At 49.1% G+C, this 27,545-nt stretch overlaps 1 protein-coding gene and 1 long non-coding RNA gene across 2 annotated transcripts in view; one reads left to right on the forward strand and one right to left on the reverse strand.

The window, feature by feature from the left end:
• LZTS1 (leucine zipper tumor suppressor 1) overlaps positions 1–27,545 on the reverse strand; it is a 58,610-nt gene that overhangs the window by 18,711 nt on the left and 12,354 nt on the right. The gene's annotated exons all lie outside the window — the stretch shown is intronic.
• On the forward strand, positions 11,486–26,519 carry LOC116461815 (uncharacterized). The gene is made up of 3 exons (XR_009211652.1): positions 11,486–11,585; positions 25,247–25,346; positions 26,428–26,519. It is a non-coding gene; the product is annotated as an uncharacterized LOC116461815 (long non-coding RNA).

Below are 27,545 nucleotides of genomic sequence, written 5' to 3' on the forward strand. Positions count from 1 at the left end.
CCGTTCCTTAAATTGTCCAGGAGAGATGACACGTAGGACCTCTCTTAGCCAAGACATCAAAGGAAGCCAATGGCAGTGAGACAGACAGCCCCTGAGTCACACTTGGCTGTGCTACCCTGGGGGAGGGGAGGAGAAGCTGCTGTTACTCAGAAGAGGGGCACTGGCAGAAATGAGGCCTAGGGGGGAGCCCTGTGACCAGGTGTGGTGAAGGAGCTTTGGCTGAGCAGAGGGGTTGACCTACTGCAGGTACAGAGGAGCCCCCTGCTCTGCGGCAGCCTGGAACCCGAGGCACAACCAGCCAGGCAGGACCTTGGCCGTCCTCTGCCCCAAATACTTCACTACATCCTGAGGCCAGAGCGGAAAAGGGATTTGCCAAGCTCATATCACAAATTCCAGGCTCCAACCCTGTATTCTGTCTATTTGACTAAAAGGACAGGGCCAACCGGGTTTCATTTCCAGCTGAGGGGAAGAGGGAAAGGGAAGAAAGAGCAGCCCCTGATCTACCTGGGTGCATGTGGAAAGGGGGGATGTGGGGTGTGTACGTGTGTGTGTCAGGTTGTCTAATACAAATGGGAGTCCAGCCTGTTGGGCTCACGGTGCTGCTCGAATCAGAGAGGGTCACCCTGTGGGTTCAAGTGCCGGGAAGGCAGAGGAGGCTGCAGCTGCCATTCCAGGTCAGGGAGCAAGCTGTCTGCAGGAATGGCTGGTAGGTTGCCGGGCAGGGATCAGAGTTCTGCCTGTAGCTCTCTCCTTCCCACTGGGGCGGCATCACCAGCCCAGGGTAATTTCTAATCTTAGCCATGGGAACCACGCCTTCGCTTTTTCATGCTCAGTTCCATCTGTGCAACCTGGAGAACTTCACACTCACTATTATTCATTCACATTGTCCCCCAGGGTAGCAGCATGGCAAGCATCGTGTTGACTGCAGAGAAAAAGAGGAGCAAGGCCTCTCATAAAGAACTTGCATCTCAGCTAGGCATGGTGGCTCGTGTCTATAATCCCAACACTTCGGGAGGCCAAGGCAGGAGGATGGCTTGAGGTCAGGAGTTCAAGACCAGCCTGGGAAACATTGTGAGACCCTCCCTGCCATGTCTACAAAAGATTTTTTTAAAAAATGAGCCAGGCACAGTGCCACAATGCCTATAGTCCCAGCTATTTGGTAGGCTGAGGTGGGAGGATTGCTTGAGCCTAGGAGTTGGAGGTTGCAATGAGCTGTGATCATGCCACTGCACTCCAGCCTGGGCAACAGAGAGACTCTGTCTCAAAAAAAAAAAAAAAAAAAAAAAAATCAGGGGAGAAAACAACCCCTGAATCTCATCATGAAACCTCAGCTTCCTTTCCAAGAAAGAATACAGCCCTGTTTCAGGCCTGTCTCCCATCTCCCTGCTCTGCGCAGAGGGCAGGAAGTTCCCTTGGCCACAGTTGCTCCTCAGTGCTCAGCTCCCTTGGCCCTCAGCCTGCACAGCTCTTGCATCATCTAACTTTTCAGGGGTGAAAGTCTGTCACCCCACTTATCTTTAAACCCCCTTGAAGGCAGATAGGGCCAAAGCTTCTTTGTATCACACACAGGGTCAAACACAGTGCTAAGAACATAATAGGTGCTCAACAAATTTTTTTTTTTTTTTTTTTGAGACAGCGTCTCACTCTCTTGTCCAGGCTGTAGTGCAGTGGTGCAATCGTAGCCCACTGCAACCTCAACCTCCCAGGCTCAAGAGATCCTCCTGCCTCCACCTCCCAAGTAGCTGGGACTACAGGTATAATGCCACCATAACTGTCTAATTTTTCAATTTTGTGTAGAGACAGGGCAGGGCTTGCTATGTTGCCTAGGCTGGTCTCAAACTCCTGGGCTCAAGTGATCCTCCTGCCTTGGCTGCCCAAAGTGCTGGAATTACCAGTGTGAGCCATCACACGTGGCCCTCAATAAATATTTTTAATAAAACCAGCTCATAAGGAGGCACAGGGACTACTGACCTAGTTCACAGAAGAGAAGCAGAGGCCCTGGGAGGGCATGTGGCTTAAACTGAGGTCTCCACATATGCAGATACCGAAGCCAAGTCTATACTACCAGAACCCTAATCTGGTTTTCACTCAAACATTCATCACGTAGACTTTGAGACAACTGGTCACCCAGGGGAAGTGCATCCATCCCCTTCCTCAACAACCAATCCTGTTCAGAGTTTTGGACCAAGACAAAAAAAATACAAAGCAGAGTTTCTGTTTTTGAGGATCTGGTGGAGAGATCTGACAGCTATGTACACCTAAACAAAAAGGGTTTAAAAAGCAGCATGAATTTAACTGAAAATGCAGCTTTCTCAGGAATTTGCTGAGTTAGAGCCAGTTTGTCTCTGCCCCTAGCATGTGAGCGGTTTTTAATTTTTTCTTTTGTAGAAAAGGAGGTGAAAGTTACTCTCTTGGCCAGGCATGGTGGCTCACACCTGTAATCCCAGCACTTGGGGATGCCAAGGTGGGCAGATCACCTGAGGTCAGGAGTTCAAGACCAGCCTGGGCAACATGGTGAAACCCTGTCTCTACTAAAAATACAAAAATTAGCCAGGCATGGTGGCGCACACCTGTAGTCCCAGCCACTCAGGAGGCTGAGGCCGAAGACTCACTTGAACCCAGGAGGCAGAGGTTGCAGTGAGCCAAGATCGCACCACTGCATTCCAGCCTGGGCAACAAAGTGAAACTCCACCTCAAAAAAAAAAAAAAAAGAAAAAGAAAACAGCTACTCTCTTATCCGCCTCACCTCTCAGGCACCCTGGTGGAGGATGCTGTCTGGGCTGTCGGGTCCCCTGGTTTCTGGCATCGTCCTTGTGTTCTTTTCCTCCTGCTTCTTTGTCCCCAGGGTGCTGAGAGCCCAAGAGTGTAGACCTGCTCTCCATGTTGGGGGCTGGATAACAGAGAGGTGCGGGGGTCGGGGGGGTGCTGCTGCAGTCAGGGAACCAGAGCTCTAATTCTGGGGCTGCCTCACTCCTGCTCTGGGACACTCATCCCACTTACTGGGCCCTGCCTACTCTTACATGTGGCCAGCACAGTTGTAGGTCCTTAGGAGGAAACCATCAGGCATCATTCATCAGAACTGACACTTGATTTTTGCTTGTTTGTGTGTCTTTTGAGACAGAGTCTCACTCTGTCGCCAAGCTGGAGTGCAGTGATGTGATCTCGGCTCACTGCAACCTCTGCCTGCCAGGTTCAAGTGAATCTTCTGCCTCAGCCTCCCAAGTATCTGGGACTACAGGCGCTCGTGCCACCACGCCCAGCTAATTTTTTTTATTTTTAGTACAGACGAGGTTTCACCATGTTGGCCAGGATGGTCTCTATCTCTTGACCTCATGATCCACCTGCCTTGGACTCCCAAAGTGCTGGGATTACAGGCGTGAGCCACTGCGCCCAGCCCAGACCTCACACTTGGCACACACTTTACTTGCATGTTCGCATTAGGCCCTAGACAAAAGATCCCAGACCGATGGATCTGCTCTATCATCAGGCATACAATTCAGTCTTTCAGGGTCTCCATTTCCTCATGTGTCAGATAAGCACAGTTGTTACCAACGCCCAGCCACTGTCAGGATTAAATGAAATCACAGATACAAAAAATGCTTGACCAGTGACGATAGTACACGTTGGATGCATTGAAACCAAAGTGCATGTGAAATTATAGAGCAGTATGGAAAGATGCTAGAATTAGATCCTCTCATTTCTTAAAGTCAAAAGAGCAGGTCCTTTAGGAAGAACTCCCCACACCCACCCCCATCCCCACTCCCATCTCACCAGACCTGCCTCTCGGCCTCCAGGAGGGCAGCTGCTCTTGCAGAGATGTGAGAACAGTCCCCAGGCATCTGCCAGCTGGGGCTGGGGGGCCCAGGCTGCACCAGACTGGTGGGCGGGCCTCCAGCCAGCTCCCCAGCAGAGGTCTCTCTGGGGCTGAATAGGGCACGTGCCCAGGGCTAATTGACTCCCCTTTTATGATGATTCTCCCCGTTCCCCCTCCCCCCATACATACTCTGCCCGATTCAGCTTTCCTTATCTGGAATTCCTCCTCTTGTTTGTATTCCTTGTCCTTGACCCTTCCTCCCATTTGCTGCTCTAGATGAGGGGGAAAGGGGTCGGGGGCCAGAGCTGGGGCAGGGGTGAGCCTTTGAGCTAGTTAATCATCTCAGCCCAGGCTGCAAAGCTCCCCGTGCTCAGTTTGCAGACGCCTGAAGGCCTACATGAGCAAAGCTCGATACAGATTTTCTGAGTGAATGCATGAATGAAAAAGAGGAGAGAGTGGAGGAGGAAGGGGGTGGGGGAACGTGGGCAACATGAGGAGGGGCTGAGGTTGCTGAGGTGCTGGGGGGAGAGGCTGCTGGTGGGTTGGGAGCAGGGGCCCACGCAGCTCTCAATTAAGTGCACTTGGATTCCATGGAAAGGCAGAAGTGAAAGGGAAATCGCTGGCAGGCTGAGTCATTCCATCGGGTCGAACAATCGGAAGCAATTCGGCTTCCCACTGCTCTGGAGGAATCAAAAGCCACTCTGCCGGGCGGGCTTTTGTGCGCAGGTCGTCAGCGTTCAGCTGCCGGGGAGTCTTCCTCCGTCCCGGTGGGCAGCTTGTGTCTTAGCAGCATTGATTGACATTTCTCCCCAGGAACAAGATTACCCACCAATCCCAGCCTGCCCTTCCCCCTTCCAAAAATAAAGCCACAGTTACATGCAAAGCTCATGCAAATTTCACCCTGCTGCTGTTTGTGCTGCGGCTGGTCCCACGTGAGAGAGCAGAAGGCAGGCTCATCCACATGCATGGCTTGGACACCAGGAACCAAGTGAGCCGGGCACCGCCGGATGAAGGGAGCCTCTTCTGACGACCCGTGATACAGATCTCAAACAGTGGAGTGGGTGCAATCTCCAGAGGAGGGCTGGGCATCTGGCTAGACTCCCTCCCGTCTTACCTGGAGAGACAGAGACTGGAACCTAGGAGCAGATGGGACTCTGGAGGCCAGCATGTTGGGGGCAGATGGCCCCCTGCCTGCCAGATTTTTAACACCCAGAGTAGAGACTAAGTGGGCACTCCTGGAAGGTGAATTTAAAGATCCCAGGTCTGAGTGTGAGTGATGAACCGACATGAACCAACAGGGCCTTGGACGGAAACTGAAACGTAGGTTTTACCCATTGATCAACTCGGTATTCTGAGGCCAAGTTCAGGTTCAGTACGGAAGAATCAATGGAAACCGAGCGATGGCATGCATGGGCAAGGAGAAGGGGAGTGGAGCTGCCGTGAGCTCCCTAGGCAGGTTGACACCTGGTTAGCCTTTGGCAAATCCGACAACTCTAAATTGGATGGGAACTCTCTCAACGGATCTTTGACTTTGTGGGATACCTTTGTACCTCCCCTCTCTCCAAAATTCTGATCTTCCTTCACCGTCCCCAGGTCCACACTGTGGTCCTCTTCACTCTCTAGACCAGGGTCTTCCATGGAGGGAAGTGCAGCAGGTGCACGACTCTCCATTTCATGCCAGGAGATGGGATGGGCACGGAAGCCTCTCACTAACGGGCACCCTCAAGCAGAGAGAGGGCGTTGAGGCCCCTTCAGGGCATTACAGAGGTACCCACCTCCTTACTCCACCTATGCCTGAGGCCCTTCCTGAGCAGGCACGACCAGGCGTCCCAGGCAGTCAAATGCGTTGGCACCAGATCACAGATGGAACCACAGAATGGAGAAAAGCTGTTAAGGCCAGCGATGCTTCAGTGCTCCTCCAGGCCCACAGAGCGTAGGTGGCATGTCCTAGGCCACTCAGCAAGGCAGGGGCAGAGCTGGGCTGGAAGCCTGACCCCCCAGCTCCCTCCCCAGTGCTCTTTCCTCTTACATCGTTCTTTCACAACAGAGTAGGAAGGAGGTATAGGTGGAGGGGGAAGATCATTCTATGCTGAGAGGCACTGCTACAAAAATACTCCCATCAGACCAAGGATGAAGCCAAGTCTCCCACCCTGCACCCCAGCAGCCTGTGGCTTTTCCCGTGTCATCAGCCATCAACAGCAGCTGAGGGCAGGTGATAAGTGCTGTCTCCATGGAAAATCAAGGGCAATTTGGAGCTTGTGAGTTTGGATGGGGCAAGAGTATGGCGAAGGACAGAGGTGGCAAGACAGAATAGAAAGAAGCAGGCAGGCTGGAAAGCCCTCTGCCACCTCTGCCACCCTCGGGAGGGCTCTGTTTTGGACAGAGAAGAGGGAGAACTTAGGACAAAAGGCACAGACTCCTCCAGGAGGTGGGCAGGTGTGGGACAGGATGAAGGGTGGGGGAAACACAGTACAAGTCTTAAAGACGCTCCCTCCCCTTCTGGCCTTACCCCTCACCCCTACTTCAGTAGGGCTCATCTTTTAGATGTACTGAGTGTGTCGCACGTGTGTGTGTGTGTGTGTGTGTGTGTGTGTGTGTGTGTGTGTGTGTGTGTGTGTGTGTGTGTGTGTGTGTGTGTGTGTGTGTGTGTGTGTGTGTATGTGGAGGGGGAAGGGGTGGAGCAGGGAGACCTGGTTGATTTCACATTTCTGGGTTTCGGAATCCAGAAAGGATTAGAATCGAGGAAGCCCCAGCAGGAGGCACAGCTCAGATTCCTGACTTTGGGTGCTGGAAATGACCTGGCGTGGCACGAAGAGTTTAACCTGGTCCCTCAGGGAGGGCAGCTTTGGGTACCTGGCACTGTCTGCGTGCGCCTGAGTGCATTTTTGTGTGCTCAACAGCATGGGCTTCTGTGTGCACAAGCCAGGAAGCCTGTGGCCATTCCCAACGAGTCTCTACCTGTCCTGAGTTAAAGCTCTCTTGGTACCCTTTGATGTGTCTGGCTGAGGAATTTTGACTTCTGTGTCACCTCTGTCCTGATTCCTCAAGCTCCTTGCCTCCTCCTCCAAGGCTTCTCAGTGAACTAGAGCCTCACATTTAGCACAGGAGCCGCTGAGCCTGGGTTGAGCATCTGGCCATGTTTCCACTCTCCTGGAGCCTGCGGACCCCACAGCCCCTGACAGTGAGATAATTAACCTCTTGTTGGAAGCGCAGGGCTCCTGCAGTGTTGACCCCCAGCTGCCACCTAAGTCCCTCAGCTGTGCCCCCTCTGTCTCCGTGAACCTTCCTGGTGAGTGGACCAGCCAGCAAGGCCAGAGGTTCTTAAAGAGGCTCCAAAGAGCCACCTGTAGATGCTCAGGGTCACTCCCGCTTTGCTCCTGAACCTCCTTGCCCTTCTGGCCCCAGTGATGCTGAGTGACTTGTAGGCCCTGCTTGCCATCCTCTCGGTTCTTTCCCACCTGCTCTTCCCTCTGCCGGGAACAACCTCCCTGACCATGGGTGCTTCACCAGTGCAGGGATGGTGGAAAAGCGCCTCTCCCTCCCCCTTGCCTTCATTGACTGTGTCTGAATAAAGCAATGCCAGTCCTATGCTCTGTTAAGAATTCAAACCCAAGACTATGCATTTCCATTGCCTGTGATTTGGTGGGTGCACAGTGGCTGCTGGACAGACTAGCCATAGGCGAGCCAGGTGAAAGCAGGGCCGGGGCCTGGCTTGATGTGCCTGGTGGGGCAGGCGCAGCTGGGGGTCACCTCCCAGTACATGTGTCAGCACGAGCTTTGACAGGTAGAAAGAACAGCCACTGGAGGGGTGAGCTGCTGGGAGCACCTGTGCATTTTTTTGATATTCACAAGTACTTCTTGAACATTTATTGTGCACAGTCTCCATCAGGGCCCTGTAGACATAGCACTGAGCAGAACAGAATCCGCCTTAATAGAATCATGTCATGAATCATGTCAGACAATGAACACATTCAACTTGGCATTCAAGGTCCGATGCAATCTAAGCCCAACCTGTCTTCCCAGGTCATCTCCCACTATTTCAGGCTAGAATGACTGGGCCTGCTTCTTGACTGATCCATGATGTGCAGTCGCTGATACTCTGGGTTGCATCTGACCTCCAGAGTGACCTTATTGGTGCCCCTTGACCACCCTCAAGGGCCTGTCTTGCCTTTTTCCTCCCCTGTTGCTTTGCTCATGCCCAATTCTCCCTTCTGAGCCCAACCCCCCTTCCCAGATCAGGTCCTCATTGGTTTTCCCTGCTGGGTGGTCTTTGTATTTTGAAGTGGTGCCTTTGTCCACTAGATATGGAACTCTTTTTGAGCCCAGATGCCTATGGGGACCCTAGAATCAAGACCTCCTAGCTGACCTGCGCTTCTCCTGCTCCCTTTTGCATTTCTCAAGTCTTATCAATCCTTTGCCACTTACCAAGCCCTGTACCCACCTCTGCTGCCACACTCCCTGCAGACAACTTCATCTCTATAATACAGAGATAAGCAGAATCATTGGGAGGAAACTCCCTCAAATCCCTGAACTCATAAGCCTACAATTGACATGACTGCTGCCTCCTCTGTGCCTGTCACCATGAAACAGGAGTCTGCCTTCATCTCAGACTAATCCTTCCAGTCATGGTGTGACTCTCGTCAACGCCAACCTTCTCACTTTCAGTTTTCTATTATTCTCTCCCATGAGCATTTAAACGTGCACAAGTCTCCCAATTCAAAAATAACGTACAAGCTCCTGGGCTCCATTTTCTTCTCCGGGGACCACTGTCTTTCCTCCTTTTCACAGCCAAGCTTCTCGAGAGAGACAGAACATCATACTCACTATTGCTGCTCAATCATTTCTCATTGGCTCTTCAATCCACAGAGGCCCTGGTTTCTGTCCCCACCAATCCACTAGAACTGCCCTCCGGGATGTTGCTAAATCCAATGGACCTTCCCAATAGTTAGCAAACTTGACCTCTCAGCGGCTCTGTCTCTTTCTTTTTCAGTCCGTGTTTTTCGAAACACTGCTTCCTTGGCTTATGCGATACCGTGATTGCCTGGCTTTCCTCCTGTTGCCCAGCCTGTCCTTCTCTGTCACCTTTACCTCTTTCATTCTCTAAATGTGGATGCTTTTCAGGCTGCATCTGAGACCCTGACCTCTGCTCCTTCTGCACAGCTTCAGCTGCATCCACATGGGGATGATTTTTAGATCGTTATCTGCAGCCAAATCCTCTCCCCTGAGCTCCTGCCCTAAACATCCAACTGCTCTTCCCTCGGAGGGGCCACATCTCACCCTCGCACATCCACAGTGGAATTCTTCATTCTCTCTTCCTTGCCAGGATCCATCTGCCTTCAGCGTGCCCCTCCTTCTGGAATGCCAGTGTTAGTGAATAGCACAACTGTGATCAAGCCAGAAACCGGTCCCAAGAAACCTAAGCAAACCAGGAACTTTTGATTCCCACTCAGCCCTCACTCTACATCTGACCAGCCACCAAGCCCTGTCTCACTATTGCTTTTCCTCAAAACCAGCATTTCCCTGCAATTCCATAGCCACTGTCTTAGTCTAAGTTGCTATCATAGTTCCCTTGGGAAATTAATAGACCTGTTATATTTGTTTTTTTTTCCCTAGCTCTCCCAAGGCTACCCTATTGCCCCAAAAATAAAGCCCAAATGTCCTAACATGGCAGAGAAGGCCTTCATGACTGGGACTTTGTGTATCTTTGTATCTTCATGTCATCCGCCACCACTTCCTCCCCTCCCCTCCCCAGTCCTGCCCTCCATCTATTCTGAGACTGGAGTTTGTACATCTGTCATTTTCTCCCTCGGACCCTGCCCTAGGTTTTCTCACGCTGCTCTCTAGGCCCAAAGCCCCTGGGACTTTGCTCAGAAGGCACTCTTCCGCTATGAAGCCTTCCTGTGTCTGTGAGGCCCCTTCTGTGTGTTCTTACAGTGGGCATTAATCACTCTGTAGCACAGCTGCTCTCTACTTTGAGCTCTTTCTCAGTAGATGGCAACACTGTCTTTCACCCAACACTGTACTCCCAGCTTCGAGCACAGTACCTTCTGGCCCAAGACTCAGTGCTTGTTTGTTGAATGAATGAATAAGCGTGTGTTTATGCATCATACTTTATTTTATGGTGCCTAGGTTCTACCAGCTACCCTTTCCCAACTGCAACACCATAAAACACTCTACACAGTGGGTGTTTACGAACTTTTCATCCCTTCTCCTCATCTTAGGGAACCCCTTGGAATACACTAGGTAGCTTGGAGCATAGCGGCAATCATCTCCATCCCGGTGTGTGATGGAGGCTTCTCCATGTGGGCACTCATGCCTCAGTGGCACTGTGGCCTGAGCATTGGGTCCAAGGCTGTGGGCGTGTTGGAGTCTGTGGGCCTGAGTGTTAGACCCCCCTTATGTGGAGATAAGATTACAGCTGGACAATGTAACCCATGGGGCGTAAGTGCGTGTACCAGCATCAACACTCCCTTGGTGTTGAGCTTTTCTGCACTCCAAGCTCCACTTTGTGAAAAGAATCTGGGACACAGCACAACCAACTGTCCTGATCTGCCTGGGACTGTGGGAATTTCTGGGATGTGGGATGTCGTGCTAAATCACCAGGAAAGTCCTAGTAAAGCGGGATGCGTTGGCGGCCCCATCTAAACTGGAAGTTAGGATTTGTACAAAAGAAGATTGAATTAGTTTTCAGTGACCCTTTGACCTAACCCTTGGACCCTCACTGAGTGGGCTCCCTGGAGCGCTGTGATCAAAAACAAAGATAGAGTGGCTGCCATGAGACTGTGTGTGTGTGTGTGTGTGTGTGTTGTGTGTGTGTGTGTGTGTGTGTGTCTGTGTGTCTCAATGGGATTACCTCTCAGGAGTGTGATCTTGGCTTCCTGGAGGGAAGTCTCTGAAGGGCAGTGGGTGGGGGACAGAGACTAATGTGTGTGGAAGAGATGGATAAGGCATTAACTGGGGACAGAAAGAATTATGGTTGGGCGCCATGGCTCAGTCCTGTAATCCCAGCAGTTTGGGAGACTGAGGCGGGTGGATCACCTGAGGTCAGGAATTCGAGACCAGCCTGGCCAACATGGTGAAACGCCATCTCTACTAAAAATACAAAAATTAGCTGGGTGTGGTGGCGGGCACCTGTAATCCCAGCTACTTGGGATGCTGAGGCAGGAGAATTGCTTGAACCCGGGAGGCAGAGGTTGCAGTGAGCCGAGATCTTGCCACTGCACTCCAGCCTGGGCAACAGAATAAGACTTCATCTAAAAAAAAAAAAAAAAAAAAAAAAAGAATTGTGCATATGGGTTAGCTTCCAGCCTTACTTCCCCCACCTGGGAGAAGCTTTCCTGCAGACCCCAGAGAGAGGTGGGCTGGGAGTTGGGGAAGGGCCTAAGCAGGAGGAAAAGTCTAAGAAGACATAGGTGAGGGAATCCTAAAGGGTAAGGGGCAATTTAGGGGTAGGAGAGGAGAAAGAGAAGGAAACAAGGAAGGACGAGGAAGATGGAAAGTGCTGGTGGGTCCAGTCCTAGCAGCAGAGGGAGGGGTAAGACTGGGACTCCGGAAAGAACCTCCATTGTGATGTAAATGAGTGACTGGGCAGAGAGAAGGGGCCCTGTGGGGAAGGATGAGGGTGCAGGGCAAGGACAGCAGTGGGAGCTGAATGCAGCGACTGTATCATAGCTGCTGGTTATGAGGATCGGATTTCTTTTTTGCAGATGTCACATGCCGGGGTGAGCTGTTATTAACTAAAAGGAGTCAGGGCTTAGCTGCAAGCAAGGAGGTATGTGGTTGAGTGCATTTCAACATGGGTGGAAGAAATGGTGTAGCCTGCAGAAATGAAGGCAGCTTTTTGGGACTGGAGCACATTTTAATGGGAGGAGAAATCTATAAAGCTAGTAGCCCCCTAGCTACTCCCCCATTATAACTACTTCCAAAAAATAAAGAAAGAAAGAAAATGTTTAAGAGGCCTTTAGGTTATCAAGAAATAATATAATCCTGGGATAGATTCATTTTAAGATACGCTGGTTTAATGAATGGATGACTATGATATTATAAAATATCTATTTGGTCTTTGACCCCCTTTCCTGGCATCCTAAAATCCTTAGAGTCTCCAAAGTGATTTTTTTTTTTTTTGTATGCTAATGGTTGACTGACGGCTGGTAGCTTCAGAATAGGGCAGGTCACCAGAAAGACCAAGGCAGGATTAGATGATTGGGACTTTCAGCCACTGCCCCTAACGTCTGGGGATGATAGAGGGGCTGAAGGTTAAGTTGATCACCAATGGCCAATGGCTTAATCAATCATGCCTATGCAATGTAGCCTCCATAAAAACCCAAAAGGACAAGGCTCAGGAAGTTTCTGGATAGTTGAACACCTGGAGGGTCTTGGAGGGTGGCATGCCCAGAGAGGGCATGGAAGCACCCCACCTCTTCTCCGCTGCCTTTCTCTATGCATCTCTTCATCTGTGTCCTTTGTAATATCCTGTACAATCAGTCAGTAGGTGTGTTTCACTGAGTTCTGTGAGCTGCTCTAGCAAATTAATCAAACCCAAGGCTGGGGTCATGGGAACTCCAATTTATAGCCAGTCAGAGGTACCGCTGAAACAACCTGGTGAATTAATCTCCAGGTAGTTAGTGCCATAAGTGAACTGAATGAGAGGACATCAGAGGGTCCTCTGCTGAGCTGATTGTTTTATTGTTGGTTGGGAAAACCCCACATATGTGGTAATAGAAGTCTTCTGGGTTAATTGTTATGGTGTTAGATCAGAGGAAAACGGTTTGTTTTTTCCCACTCAATATTTATTAAAGGTGTTCCCAATACTGGACATTAGGATTAAGGGTAAGCATGTCAGAGGCATTTGAACCAGAGCAACTCCATGTTGAATAGGGGCTGGGTAAAATAAGGCTGAGACCTACTGGGCTGCACTGCCAGGAAGTTAAAGCATTCTAAGTCACAGGATGAGACAGGAAGTAGGCAGAAGATACAGGTCATAAAGACCTTGCTGATGAAACAGGCTGTGGTAAAGAAGCTGGCCAAAACCCACCAAACCAAGATGGCGATGAAAGTGGCCTCTGGTCATGCTCACTGCTCATGATATGCTAATTATAGTGCATTAACGTGCTAAAAGATAATCCCACCAGTGCCTTGACAGTTTACAAATGCCATGGCAATGTCAGGAAGTTACCGTATATGGTCTAAAAAGGGGAGGAACCCTCAGTTCTGGGAAGTACCCACCCCTTTCCCAGAAAACTCATGAATAATACACCCCTTTTTTAGCATATAATCAAGAAATAACTATAAGTATATTCAGCTGAACAGCCCATGCTGCTGCTCTGCCTATGGAGTAGCCATTCTTATGTTTTGTAAACTTGCTTTCACTTTATGGACTTGCCCTGAATTCTTTCTTGAGCAAGGTCCAAGAACCCTCTCTTGGGGACTGGATTAGGACCTCTTTCCAGTAACAAGTATATAAGGCTGGTATTAATTCCAACAGGACAAACCAAGACATGGTTTAAGAACTGGGCCTTTGACTGTGGATTTTTCACTTTGTAGGCTAGTCTATGAGTTAGAGGAAGTAGGGTGGGGTGTTAGAAAATTCCAGCAACTCCAGGTGGGCAAACTGTCCTAAAAGCACCCTTTTCTCTGTTTCTATGACCATAGAGCCGAGAATCTGGTGCAAGATCCGAAACAGCAGGATTTGTCAGACCCCTGGCCATTTCCCAGCAGGACTCGCTGTGTCTAACGCCAATTCCAGCTTGGTGCAGAGCTTGGGAACTCTGGGACTGGAGGGAAGCTGGGAGCAGCAGAATGTGTGTGGAAACAGTCCCATCTACTATGAGCACCTTGGAACGTCTTGCTCACCACTGTATCACTTAGCACAGTGCCTGGCACATAGTTGTGTTACAGTAGGTAGTCTGGCAGGCATGAACGGGGCAGGAGAGTCCCCAACCCAGGAATGTCAGGTGACCATCAGATGGTCAGGCGGTTGTTACAGTGTGTCTCTAAAATAATAATTGGTCACAGCTGGTGCCAGGGAAAGGCAGTCTCCCAGTACGCAGAAACACCTGAAGCTGGTGATCAGCAGCTTCCTGATAAGATCTCAGGAGTTGGGTGTGTGGGTTCAAGCATGCGCACTAAGAGGCAAAATGGTATAACTGGTATATTACCTTCCTCTAGGAACGAGACAGGTAAGGGGAGAATTCCTCAAATGAGCATGCACACAACTTCAATAAACACACAGTGCATGCACAGCATTTGCCCTTCCCAAGTGCTGGCAGGCCACTGTGCATGTGGACAGCCCACCCCAAGGGAAGAATCAGGAGGAAATAACGCAACCTGGGAAGATGCCAACATAAGACCCCAAGTCAAAGGTCAAACCGTGCACTTGACTCTCTCAAGCCTCCCACCTGGCTCTCTTACAAGGGTACTTCACTACATTTCATTCCTGCCCTGACACTTTTTAATACACTTTCATTCCTACTCTAAAACTTGCCTCAGTTTCTCACTCTGCCTTATACCTCCTCTAATTCTTTCTTCTGAGGAGGCAAGAACTGGGGTTGCTGCAGGCCTGGATGGATTTGCCGCTGCTAATATGGAGCTCAATACATATTCATCAGATGAATGAATGAATGGACCTTCTGCCTTAGTTCTCTCCTAGCTCAAATAGATCTTCCACATTGCAGCAACTAGGCATTGCCTTTCTAAAACACAGACTTGACAGCTTCAGGTTCTTTTCCAGCCTCTCCTCTCTCCAATAATTGTCTTAATTTCCTTCCTCGGAGATCTGTACTCACTCCCTGCAGTACACTCATGACCCTTTATGCCCTGGGTCCCAACCCCAATTGCCAGTTTTGTTTGTCCTGTCACCTGTCACTGCTTTCTCACCATTTCTTCCAAATGCCACTCAGCACATAATGCTCTCATGTGCCATAGGCACAACCTAGAATCTCTTTCACAAAACTTGCCCCTATATCTCCAGCCTTCTGCCTGTGAAAACCCATCCTTCAAGGTCCAGCTCAAATATCCCTTCCTCCAGGAAGCCATCCTACGTTTTCCTTGCTGCCTTGTCTGTCATTGTACAATGGCAGACTGAAACTCTTAGAGCATTGATTTCATTCTGTTTCTGAAGTAGCCTCTTCTTTATCTGTCTATCCCCTCTACTAGTCTTTGGGCTTCTTTGAAGACTAACATTGTTTTGTCTCTATTTACCCAGCTAAACAGCCATCCAAGGAAGGAGGGAGGGAAATCAGAGAGGCTCAAAGAAGTTGAAAGACGTGTTAGTGGGCTGGTGACAGGAAAATAAAAAATAGCAGACACCTAGCTATTTGCCTCAGACATTGCTGGACTTTGGAAGGCTGAATTGAGAGAATTGCCTGAGGCCAGGGGTTCGAGACCAGCCGGGTGACATAGTGAGACCCCCATGTCTACAAAAAATTTAAAAATCAGCTGGGCGTGGTGCCATGCACCTGAAGTCCCAGCTACTTGGGAGGCTGAGGTGGGAGGATCGCTTAAGTCCAGGAGTTCCACGCTGCAGTGAGCTCCAGCCTGGGTGATGGAGCAAGACCCTGTTTCAAAAAAAAAAAAAAAAAAAAAAGAGGCTGAGCATGGTAGTTTATGCCTATAATACCAGCACTTTGGGAGGCCAAGGTGAGCAGATCGCTTGAATTCAGGAGTTTGAGATCAGCCTGGGAAACATGGTGAGACCCCAAATCTAATAAAAACAAACAAACAAATAAGCTGGGCATGGTAGCACATGCCCGTAGTCCCAGCTACTCAGGAGGCTGAGGTGGGAGGATCACCTGAGCCCAGGAGGTTGAGGCTGCAGTTAGCCATGATCTCTGGGCGACAGAGAGAAACCCTGTCTCAAAAAAAAAAAAAAAAAAAAATTGCTGAAATTGCCAGTGAATTTTCTTTTCCTGATTTCACTTCCATCCCAAGAAGTAGAATTGCTACTGACCGAGAAAAGAGAGGCGAAGGAGCCCTTATACCATCCTCCTACACAGGAGACAGTGAAAGTGCTCTTATTCCCTTAGGCACCACCCCAACCCCAGATGAGGCTGGATTTCCCTCGTTTTCTCAGTTCTTTCTTTCGAAGAATCAGCCCTGATCTTCTTACAGTAGCCCACAATAAGGGTGCACCCTTCCTTCTGCTTTCATCTGCCCAGTAATAGTGCTAATTGGAAGGACTTTGGCTCTTCCCGCAGCCTGGCTTTGTCAGGCATAACAGTCCTCTCTCATTCTCTGGATGTGGCTCGTGTTCCTGCTGGCAGTCTTCCTCAGAGTTCACTTGTCATTCAGGCCTCTGTGAAAGGCCCCCTTACAACTTGCTCATTCACTGTACCTCATTGTCCCTGCCCATTCATTGACATTCATGGGGATAATTCCTCCCACTGCCACATGCACGGAGGCGCGTGCACATGTGTTCAGACCCCATGTCCCATTAGCAGTGAGAACACTTGAAATAAAAAGCAGCACCGCCTGAATGTGGAACTGCCTTCCCCTTTAATAGCTGGGGAGTCGATTGCGCTAATGTTATTTCAAGAAGTACCAGGAGAATTGGTGGGCACAGCAGAGCAGGGAGGGAGGAAGGGGCAGGGTAGTCCTAACATTTCCCTTCCTTAAAGCACTGTCAGCGACATCACTCCAGACAGACACAGCTCTCCTCCTCCCATCCTTCCTCCCTAGATCCAGCCAGTTCTGGGAGCTGCACTCCCTACCTTCCACCTGGACATTAGCCTGGCATTCAAGGCTCTCTAAAATACTGCTCACAAGTACCTCCCACACTTACCTTCTACCTCCTCTCTAGGCTGAATTCTTCTCTAACCAGCCAGGTCTATGCCTATGATCTGCAGCTCACACTTTGCTTATCTGTTCTTTCAAATCATTCCCCAGGACCTGGGTGGTTGCAATGGCAGCAAGAACAGTTGTTCTCCCTGAGCCACTCAGCAAAGACGGTGTCTACTCAGTATTTTTTAACGTAGTGGTTAACGAGATGTTTGAAGAAAATCATTACAGAAGCAGGACAAGGGTAAGATTGTGAGATGGGAGAGGATATCATTTGGATGTTTGTCCCCTCCAAATCTCATGTTGAAATTTGATCTCTAAGGGTGGAGGTGAGGCCTGGTGGGAGGTGTTTAGGTCACGGGGTGGATCCCTCAAGAATGGCTTAGTGGGCTGGACACGGTGGCTCACGCCTGTAATCCCAACACTTTGGGAGGCCGAGGTGGGCGGATCACCTGAGGTCAGGAGTTCAAGACCAGCCTGGCCAACATGGTGAAACCCCATCTCTACTAAAAATACAAAAAAAAAAAAAATTAGCTGAGCATTGTGGTGGGCAGCTGTAATCCCAGCTACTCGGAAGGCTGAGGCAGGAGAATCGCTTGCACCTGAGGCAGAAGTTGCAGTGAGCCGAGATCGCACCATTGTACTCCAGCCTGGGCAACAAGAGTGAAACTCTGTCTCAAAAAAAAAAAGAAAAAAAAAAAAGAATGGCTGAGTGCCCTCCTCACAGTCATGAGTGAGTTCTTGCTGAATTCGTTTGCACAAGAGCTGGTTGTTGAAAAGAGGCTGGCACCTCCTCCTCTCTCTCTTGTTCCCTCTATTACCATGTGATATGTCTGTTCCCCCTTCGCCTTGCACCATGGATAAAAGCTTCCTGAGGCCTCACCAGAGCTGAGCAGATGCTGGGGCCATGCTTGTGTAACCAGCAGAACTGTGGTTTTATAAATTACCCAATCTCAGGTATTCTTTTATAGCAATGAAAAAATAAATGGACTAATACAGGAGATAAGAGAGAAAAGAGTTGGTGGAAGGATGGAGCTATCATTATAGTTGATTCTGCTACCAGCCCCCCAAAGTATAGCCCCTGGCCACGCCCTGACCTTCAGGAACAGGCTCCTTTCTCTCTGATGTTAGGACCTGAACTTCTCCTCTGAGTACTGCAATCCCACCACCAGACCTTCCAAGACTCACTCTAGCTCTGCCTTTCCATGAAGTGGGCCTTCTCTAGTCACCACGAGGGTCCACAGTCCTTTGACAGCCATGGGGCTCTTGGCAATACCCTCACTGGCACTTACAAGGCCCTTCATGTGCACACATCATAATGACTCATTAGGGACTTCCAGTTTTGGCGAGGAAGAGGTGGTGGCTCATGCCTCTGTAGCCCTCCAGAGCACTGATGGGAAAGGCTTGCCTCTGAGCAGCTGCTCTCTGAGCCTGCTGGGCCTCTGATCTGGCAGATGCAGAATGGTGTTTGTTGGCCATGTGGAAAACAATAGAACGAGTTATCTCACAGATATGACAGATATGACCTCGGGGCAGTTGCTTCTGAGCACCAGGAGCATTTGGTAACCAAAAAAGCATAGGCTCTAAGGTCAAACAGATAAGGACTGTAACACAGCTCCTTCTTGACTAGCTGTAAGAACTGCTACCTAATTGCTTTGAACTGTAGTTTTTCCTTTCGCATTTAAGTTGTGCTTGGGCTTCTCCACCTTGGCATTATTGACAAAGGCTAGGTAATTCTCTCTTGTAAGGGGCTGTCCTGTGTGTGGCAGGACATTTAGCAGCATTCCTGGCCCCTACATACTATGTGCCAGTTGCACTCACTCCCCTCTTCCACCAGTAGTGACCTTTAAAAATGTCTCTAGACATTGCCAAATATTCGTTAGGTGGGTGGGTAGGGGGCAAAATCTTTCTCAGTTAAAAATCACTGATCTTTACACCCTGGGATTTTAAAGATGAGAGGATGTGATAGTGCATGGGAGTTGTCTGATGATGTCTAGCATATAGTAGTAGATACTCATACATGTTGGTCCCACTGGATATTTCAAGAATAGAATTCTTTGAATAGAATAGAATAAAATAGGACACTTTCTCTTCCATCCTCATGTACCATGGAGCATCCCTGGGGACTCAGAAGTGGGATGGATGGAGCCTGACTGGGCCTGAGAAGAGCTCTGGAGAAGGTATCCCCACCCAGTGATCTCCCCAGTGGCTTCACTGGTCAGGGCTGAAAAGAAGACATTTCATGGATGCTCAGATGTGTTCTGGAACTGTCTCATGGGAAAGGGATGTTCAGTAGCTCACTATGGTCTGAATGTTTGTGTCCCCCAAAAATACATATGTGGAAACTTAGTGACCAATGTGATGGTATTAGGAGGTAGGGCCTTTGGGAGGTGATTAGGTCACGAGGGTGGAGCCCTCATAAATGGGATGAGTGTCCTCAGAGAACTACCTTGTCCCTTCCACCATCTGAAGACATAGCAAGAAGGCACCCGCTATGAACCAGAAAGTGGGCCCTCACCAGACACTGAATCTGCTGGCACCTTGATCTTGGACTTCTCAGCCTCCAGAACTGTGAGAAATACATTTCTGCTGCCTATTTGCTACCTCGTTCATGGTATTTTTTTTATAGCAGCCCGAACAGACTGGAGTCTGTTCTGGAAACACGGAGAGGGATGCAATTTCAGCAGTTTACACGGAGAGCCATTTCCAAGCAGACAGCCCGTTTCTACTTCAGTTCTTCCTCCACACCTGGTTGTTCTGGGGAGACAGATGGTCCATTCTAGAGGAGGGAATATGAGTTATGTAGAGTAGCAGCTCCTACCAGCAAGGAGAGAGTGTGAGACACACTGCTGAGATGTCAGCTTGGCTGGAGTGCAGGATGGAGGGACTCAGGGTCTGCAACTGGCTTCTTCTGGCTGCAGAAGAAGCTGCAACTTCAGGTCACAAAGGAGAGAGTAACCAGCTGTGGTCACTGCACATCTGGCCTAAACAACTACAACATCCTGCCTGCCCAAATCCAGGCCTCTCTATTCCTTCAGGCCTAGGATCAATGGAAATCTTCCAAGTCAGCAAATCAGGCTTCCGCCAGAGGCAAAACCAACTGAATACAGGAAATCTCAGGGTTGCCCAAGCAATAGATGCTCCAACCCCTCTTTCTTGATGGTGGAGTAGAAATGACAATGGACTGGAGGTCAGGCATCCTGGACTTGAACTTGCTCTGCTGGGCCATTGACTAGTTGTGTGGTCTTGAGTGAGTCATTCTCTCTGGGGCTTCCTTTCATCATCTCCCCATGGGTAGCTTCATAACCGCTCTTCCCGACTGAGAGGCTCTGGCTGGATCAGCAAACAAACACACTTTGAGAAGAAAGAAAGGATTGTTGGCAAATGCCCACCAGCAAGTTCAGCCTCATGTTGAAGAAGCACCGGCCATGCCAGGGCCATTTAAAAGGGAGTCACTGGATGAAGGACTGGGCCAACAGGATGAGCACAGCCAAGGCAGACCATCTCTGGGAGACCAGAACACAGCTGCCCTTCTGAAGATAACCAGGTCACTGTGGAATAAGAGCTGGGAGCCCGCAGCCATCAGAACAGAGGATGAGAAACAAGGAGCTTATTGTTTGTTTTTGTTTTAATCACAAGATTAGCTAAGAGAAGGTAAAGGCATGCACATTTCACTTTTTTTTTTTAATGGAGAGAGTGTTAAGAACCAAAAGCCCAAGAGAGTGTTCTTCACTCGTACATGTACATTGTCCGTGGAGACCTGTAGACCTGACCTCGGGGTACCAGGCCAGGCCACACTCTGTGGTTCTCCCCTCTGCATTTGCTCATTTTCACCCTCTCTGCTCCCTACCTTGGGGCCTGCATCATCTCATGCCTAGCATGTAATGACAACCCCCAAGGCGGCCGGCTTACCTCTTCTGTCTCCAACCCATTCTATACAAAGGTCATTCTAAACACAGATTTCAACACTTGGGTCACTTATCTGCCTGATAACCTTTCCCTCTCCCATAGCCTATCTTATCAAGACCCATGCTCCCATCCAATAGTCTTAGAAAACCTCTCCATTAAGTGGTGAAATGAAAAGGCTGTGATCGAAACTGATCTTACAACTACTTCCTCATGGGGAGAACTCGGCCGGCCGAGCCTCTTTACTCTCTGAGCCCAGTTCCTTATCTCTGAAAATGACATAAAGAGCTCACAGGTGGTGACCTCATAGGCACACAGTGAGGATCAATGATACAATGGATGCAAAGGGCTTTACAAACTCTAAAGTGCAGTACCAACATTCCCATCCATTCAAGTCTTTGCAAGATGGCTTTCTTGTGGTTCTCACATTGTTTCCCTCCGTAGAGATTCTCCCTCCTTTACTCATCAGGAAAATCCTGCCCTTGTGAGCTCATCAACTTCCACACCTTGATGCCTTCCTTCACTGGCCATATCCTTTAGGACTGAGCCTGCCACCCCGACCTGCCTCAGTTCTTCCATTTGCAGATACGAGTTAGTGAGCCCCACTATGTCTCTGGGGCTTACCCATAATCTCATTTACTTCTCACAATAAATTAATATACAAAAACCAACTGAACTTCCATATACCAGCAACAAATAAATCAAAAAAGACATTGAAAAACATAATTTACAAAATGTGTATGCTTGGGAATGAATATAACCGAAGTTGTGTACGACCTCTACACCGAAAACTCTAACGTATTATTGTGATAAATTAAGGAAAATCTATATTAATGCAGAGATATGCCAGGTTCATGGGTCACAGACTTGATGATCTAAAGATTTACATTTTATGCACGTTGACCTAGTGACAATACAATCACAATCAACATCCTAGCAGCTTAGATACTAAAATGCAAAGGGGCAAGAATAATCAAGACCATTTGGTAAAGAACTAAGCTGGAGGGTGTATGTCAGCAGACAGCAAGACTTAACAGTAACTAAAGCAATGTGGTATTGATACAGGTAAATAAATTGACCAATGGAACTAAATAGAATTCAGAAACAAACCCAAATGTATAAGATCACTTGATTTATGAAAAAGGAGACATGACAGGGCAGTGAGAAAAAAAAATGCGGCTGGGTCAACTAGTATCCATTTAGGAAAAAGTAAATATTGACTCCCACTTCCTACCACACACGAATATTTCCAGATGATTGTAGATATAAATGCAAAAGGTAACACCCTAAAGCGTCTAGAAGAAAACCAAGGATAATATCTTCTTGACCTTTGGATAGGCAAAAATTTATTGGCCAGGTCATTAAAAAAGCACTATTCTAGAGGAAAAATATTAATAAATCAAGAACTTCTCTTCATCAAAGCTGTCAACTTGGAATGAAAAGGCATGCCATAGAATAGAAGGAGATATCTACAATACACACACCTGACAAAAAACTCATATCAGAACATAGAAAACAATTCTCATAAATCTCTAATAGAAAAAGAGAAACCAAATTTAAAATGAGCAAAAGATTTGAACAGGCTAGGACGTGCTAATGGACAAGAATATATAAAAAGGTACTCACTGTGAGTACTGATTAGGAAAATGTAAGTTAAAATCATAATTAAATCCCTACCGCTAGGCCGCTATTCAATGGTAAAATGAAAAAGTCTGATAATACCAAGTGCTGGTGAGGATGTGAAGCAAGTGAAACTCTCATACACCACTGGAGGGAGTGCAGACATGCTCAGCCACACTATGAAAATGTTTGGCTGTGTCTATCCAAGTTGAACATAAGCCCAGCAATCCCACTCGTAGATGTACACCTGGCAGAAGTGGCCACGTGTGTTCACTTAAAGACCTAGCAGTTTTGTGCGTAAGAGTCCCCAACTCAGAATATCTGGAGACCTAAATGCCAATGCACAGTAGAATGAATGGGCTGGGGTTCATGTGTAGAGTGGATCCCAGGGAGCAACGGGCACGAATGACAGCACTGCTGCTACAATCACAACATGGACCAGTTTCACAAAGGACACGTTCTGTGCAATTCCATTCAGTAAGATGTTTAAAAAGAGGTAAAAATTATGGTGTCAGGATGGGGAGCAGCAGGGATCAGCAGAGGAAGACAAGGGGTTTCCGGGGGGTACTTTGAATGTTCTCTCTTGACTAGGCTTCTATTTATATGAAAAATTTGCAAACTTGTCTATTTGTTCACCTATGGTTTGTGCACACCTCTGCATGTATATTATACTTCAATACATTGATTTTAAAAGATTATCACAATAATTCTACAGGGTGGTTCTTTTTTTTTTTTTTTTTTGAGACGGAGTCTCGCTCTGTCACCCAGACTGGAGTGCAGTGGCACGATCTCGGCTCACTGCAAGCTCCGCCTCCCGGGTTCACGCCATTCTCCTGCCTCAGCCTCTCCGAGTAGCTGGGACTACAGGCGCCCACTACCACGCCCGGCTAATTTTTTTGTATTTTTAGTAGAGACGGGGTTTCACCTGTGGTCTCGATCTCCTGACCTCGTGATCTGCCCGCCTCGGCCTCCCAAAGTGCTGGGATTACAAGCGTGAGCCACCACGCCCGGCCCAAGGTGGTTCTTTCTGCCCAATTTACCAATCAGGAAACATGTCTCAGAGAGGACAAGAAAGGTGTTCAGTGCCAGTCACTTGGAAATAAGGGGCAGAGCTAGAATTCAAGCCCAACTATGTGAGTTGCTAAACACCATCTCCTGACTGTAGGTGGAGTAAAGTCCACCCTTTCACGGGGCCCAGCTCCTCACTGGAGCTTTGCGCCCTGGAAGGCAGGGAATCTAAACTCCCACATCTTTGCTGTTAGCACAGGGCTGGACACTGCTGCTCAGCAGATGCTCAGCAAGAAGTAAAAGGTGAGAATAAAATGTAAACTCTTGCCCACCTCGTTCTTCTTTCGCACCCACCCTCTACTCTTTCCCTTCCTGGCTCTACAGAGGGTCTATGAGCTTGCCCTGGCTGTTAACCCTGCCTTGCTCCTCTGCAGAATCTGTGCCGTCTTCAGGGCAGGGAGGTTACAGCAATGCTCCCAGAACTCAGTCCAGAGAAAGAAGAGTGAGTGAGTGAAGGGGAGAAAGAATGCTGCTGCCCGGGCCCAGGCATGGTGGCTCAGGCCTATAATCCCAGCACTTTGGAAGGCTGAGGCAGGTGGATTACCTGAGATCAGGAGTTCGAGACTAGCCTGACCAACATGGTGCAACCCCATCTCTACTGAAAATACAAAATTAGCCAAGCATAGTGGCACAGGCCTGTAATCCTAGCTACTTGGGGGGCTGAGGCAGGAGAATTGCTTGAGCCCGGGAGGTAGAGGTTGCAGTGAGCAAATCGCGCCAAAGCACTCCAGCCAAAAACAAAAACAAAAAATGCTGCCCGGCTTCTTCCCCTTCTCTAGGCCAGCCCACCTGCAGATGGGCAACCCCCAGGCAGAGGGTGGGGTCCTCCACTCCTTTGCTGGGAGTGGGGAATCCCGACTGTGGGTCTGCCCAGCCCCCACCTCCTGCCTCTCCCTGCCCCAGATGCAATCCTGTCTCCTGCTCCGTCTCAGCCTTACAAGCTCCTTCTCCTTCTCAAAGAGGAGTGAACCTTTCCTGGTGTTGTTAGCTCAGCCGAGCAGAGCTTGTCTTCCCACTGTCTCCCTCCCTCCCCCACACAGCTGGGGGATTCTGAAATCACCGCCTCGCTGCAGAATCAAGACCTGGATGTTGTCAGGAGCCTCTGCAAAGGCTGACTGCCAGCATCCCACGTCTCAGGAAGTGGGTGGCCACTGCTCAGGAGAAGCTGCCTGGAGACAGCCTCCCTCCCCCGCCATCACCTCTGGCCAGAGGTGATGCCCAAGTGGAAACAGCAGTGCCCAGTTCAGGGCAGGGAGGACACAGCTTCCTCCTGGGCTTCCATTCACTGCGTGTGTCCTGTGCACTAGGTATGGGACTATGTACGACACACACATGATCTGGTGCATGGCTCACCCCAACCCCCCGAGAGGGGCACTGTTACTACCCCAAATGATGGATGCAAAAAAATGATGCCTCAGGTTTTATATCTGGCCAGTGGCAGTACCTGGCTTCAAACCTAGGTTGCGGTCAACAGCAGTCCAGCAATACACACACACAGGCTTGGAGCACATGGCTCTCCCACCACTGGGGCCCCTGGCACCCCTGTCCCCACAGCTCCCCTGCTCCTCTAGAACTCACCCCAACTCTGCCCTCAACCCTGCCCCTCCTCTGCCTCCCCTGCGTCTTCCAACCCTCCCCTCTGGGTTCAGGTAATCCCTTCATTTAATCCTCTTTCCCCAAGTCTTAGGCCACTGCATCCATTTCCTTGTCTGTAAACTGGAGCTACGGGTAGTACCCACCTCATAGGGTTTTGGTAAGTATTGAGTAAAATTTTATTTGTAAAAGAAGGATATAATTAAGAGCTTAAAAATAGCAGCTGTTTTTTTTTGTTGTTGTTTTGTTTGTTTTGTTTTTTTTTTTTAAAGACATATAGGACTTGGTGACCTAAGACACAGTGGGATTGCTGGGGCTCAAACTCTTTTTACATTTGTTTCCAACTTCACAGGGCCATGGGCTCTATTTCTTCTGGCTCCTTATCTAAAGAACTCACAACAATTCCATTTGGGGCCTTTAAAGATTAGATTTAGGGAAACAGATTTGTAATCATGTATCAATTGTTTGCAGGAATTGCTCTTAAAGTGCTTGGAAGTCACCGATCTAACCAACAGATGAAAAATTTCCTGAGGACAGACCCTCCCCTCTGGAGGCATCCTTCTCTCATTGGGTATGGATGTAACAGATTTGCCTGCAAAGGCTGAGCCTTCCCTGATCCTTAGGAGAAAGTGGGCCAGGCAGACAGGTGGCTGATTGTGGGGGTCCTCCTGCCACTTCCTCCTGCGGAGTTCTGACCTGCTCCCTCAGAAGCTCAGGTCTGGGCGAGACCCTGAGACCAGCACTGCAATGAAACCACATCCACAATTGGCAGCTGCCAGAAGATCCCCACCCACCTCCTGGTCCCTCAACTGCTCAGGGGTCAGGCAATGGAGCACAGTTCTCAGCTGCTGGCAGGAAAGCAGGGAGGGCTCTGGGTTTGTGTTGCCATTTCCTCTTGTCTCCTGTCCTGGGACCTCCCTAAGACCCTCCTGGGTGGAGGCTTATTGAGCAGGGACCCTATCGCAGCACCATGATTTTCAACTCTTGGCAGGCTTCCCTAAAAGCATTTTATACCAATGCGAGTGAGGCCTAATTCCAGGCTGCCTGAGTTTAACAAGCTCCCCATCTCTCATCAGCTCCTGACTCCCCGAAGCAAGGTCAAGTGGGAGTTTAATAGCTGTTCCTGGGGCTGTGCAGAGGGCAGCCCTTTGAACTCAGTGTCTCAATCCCACAGGTGGGAGGTTCCCACCAGTGCGTAATTTTGAGAGGGAGGGCCGAGACTGCCTGGGGGGAAGTCCCAGGGCTCCCTGGTTCCAGGCAGCTCTTTGATATCTCCTGGAGCACTCCTGGTCCTAGAACCAGACAGCTCTCAACTGAACTGACACAAGTAACAAACTCAGAATCCCCTCTCCTGGGCATTCCTACAAGCCATGCGAGCCCCGTGTTGGTGGAGACACTGCCTTCTCCACCGCAGACACCAACAGGTTAGAATGGAGAAACTGTCTATGGCCTTACCACCCTGAACAGGCCGGATGTCATCTCATCTCGGAAGCTAAGCAGGGTCGGGCCTGCTTAGGACTTGGGTGCGGGAATGGAGAAATTGCTGGACTTTTGACGATGCAGCTTTTAACATCAGATCTGAGCCCTAATAGCTGTGTGTCTCAGCTGCCTGGGCCACACCATTAACAGGGAAAAGTTTCCTCCACTTAAAGAAAGAAAAAGACAAAGAGGAGAAGGAAGGCAATGCGGAGCTCTCCTGGAAGGTACATTAAATCATTAAATGCCAGCCTGCCTGTTTCACGTAGGAGGACTCGTATATGTGTTCCTGGTAGGGAATGTGTGTCCAAAACACCAGCATCTTCATCTCAGCCCACCCAGGCTGCCCCCATCTTGTTTAATGCTGTTTAGGCAGAATAACTATTTCTCCAATTTTCCAGTGCAGAATTAGACTCTTTAACTTGACTTCTGCGTTTTCCTATGTGAGACTCAGCCGGATCTATGTCCTCTCCCACGTGTACAACCCCCATAAAGTGAACTAAGAGAGAAGTTTCATTTTATTTGTTTTTCTTTCTCTCCCTTTCCTGACCTTACGTGCTACATAATCCAGAAAATGATCCAGATGGGAAAGACATTGGCTTTGAAGCAAGAGGAAGGAGGAAGGAAGAAAGGAAAGGAGAATAACCCCATTTCTGTACAGCCAATGTACACTCCTCCACTCCTGCACCACATCTGGCATAAGCCAATCTGAGCACGACACCCACTTTCAGCGCTAAGTCCTGACCTCAGGACACTGAATGGTATCACAGCCGCCCGTTCTACATAACTTCATAGGCTTTCAATCTATTTTAACGTAGTCAGATTGACCACATAGATGGAGATCCAGAGTGATCAAGGTACAAATGATTCCTTCCCATACTGTTTCCAGTTAAACCATCTCCCTTTGCCAGAGTAAGAAGATAAGAGGGTAAGGAGGTAGCTCCACAGGCAGCACCACCTGACCCTAAAGTTGTCCCTCCCTGACCCCCTGGACACCTGCCTCTACCAAGCACTCATGACCCTCCCACACAGGCAACTCAGTCTCATGCCTGGTTTCCTCCCTTTGGAACTGAGGGGAAGAGGGTGAGACTAACATTAACTGAGCTTCTACTATGCTTCATGTGCTTTTACTTCTACTGGCCATGTAATTTTCATAAAAATTCTATATGAGGCACAACACATTTTACAAATGAGAAAATTGAGGCTCAGAGAGGCCAAGTGACTTGCCTGATGTCACACAGCTAACAGGTAGCAGAGCCAGGATCTCTCTCACCATTGTTCCATCTGCGATTGA

This window comes from Hylobates moloch, unplaced genomic scaffold (assembly GCF_009828535.3).
Source record: "Hylobates moloch isolate HMO894 unplaced genomic scaffold, HMol_V3 SCAFFOLD_22, whole genome shotgun sequence".
NCBI lineage: Eukaryota > Metazoa > Chordata > Mammalia > Primates > Hylobatidae > Hylobates > Hylobates moloch.